The following is a 1,164-nucleotide window of genomic DNA, read 5'->3' as shown; positions in this document are numbered from 1 at the left end:
CCCCTGGAACGCTCCAGGCCGTCCCTCAGGTGCCTGAGGCCGGGTGGCGGTGCCGTTTCCCCGTTCCCAGCCCACCCTTCCGGTCACCGCTCACGCGTGTGGGCGTGCGCCCCTCGAGCCGAGAGAAATAAAAAACAGGAGTGCGGCCGAGAGGGAGAGAAAGGATGTGGAGGAAAAAAAAAAAAAAAAAAGAAGGGGGGTCGAGCGGGGTAAGACCTTTAGAGCACGCACGCCTCGCGGGAGGGTGCCGTGCCTGATCCCGAGAAGGCGGGGGTGAGAGAGGGGTGCGCGCGTGCGTGCCCGCCCCGGTGCCTGCCGAGACCCGCGTGAGGCAAGCGAGAGCGGAAAGAGGAGGGCCCGCGTGTTGCTTCCGCCGGTGCCGAGGGAAGTCGCCCTTGCGAGGTGGGGGCCCAGGCTGCGTAGCCGCGGCTGGGCCCCGGCGGTCCGTTGTTAGGCTCTGTCGTACCTCCTCCCCCCCGCGGGCCGCCCTAGAGCGCGGACCCCTCTACAGAGGGAGACCGGGGGGTGTGTTGGGCTTTTAGGTGCCCAGGCAAGCCTCGGGTGTGCGCGGCGCGTACCCGCGAGGCCCCGCGCGCTCGCCGGAGCCTGGCTCCGGTGAGGCGGGATGAGGCGGAGAAGCTTTAAAAGAGAAACGGAAAAAAAAAAAACGGACGACTCAAAAGGCGTGACTTTCCGAGGCCCTCGGTCGCCGCTGCGGTGCCCCACCCGTTCCCTCCTCGCCCGAGTGGAGGGTGGACGCAGCACGGAGCCGGGAGCACGCGCCGTCCCCGGGTGAGGCAGAGCCGCCGTGAGCACGAGGCGGCAGGCTCCGTTCCCGGCCGCAGAGGCCCACTGTGCCTTAACCCCCCCGCTGGTGCTTACCAATACCGCAGGCCCCCCCCGCCCATCCCCGGGGCGCCCTCGGGCGCCTGGCGGGGGCCCAACGTGGGGGGCGATGGGTGGGGACGGCCCGCCTTCGGTGAAGAAAGTCTTCTCTAGTCATCTCCGAGGGTGCCTTGGGGGTGCCGGATCCCCCAGCCGCTGCCCCTCGCCTTGCGCGCAAGCCACCGGCCGTGGCTCGCAGGCAGAGCCCCCTCTCCTTCCCGCCCGGTGTGGAGGGAGAGGTCCGCCGGCCCCGCGGTGGGGCCGCGCGCCGCCCTTCGC

Source organism: Loxodonta africana, unplaced genomic scaffold (genome assembly GCF_030014295.1).
Source record: "Loxodonta africana isolate mLoxAfr1 unplaced genomic scaffold, mLoxAfr1.hap2 scaffold_726, whole genome shotgun sequence".
Taxonomy (NCBI): Eukaryota; Metazoa; Chordata; class Mammalia; order Proboscidea; family Elephantidae; genus Loxodonta; species Loxodonta africana.
The sequence above is the reverse complement of the archived record's forward strand: the minus strand, read 5'-3'. Positions refer to the sequence as shown.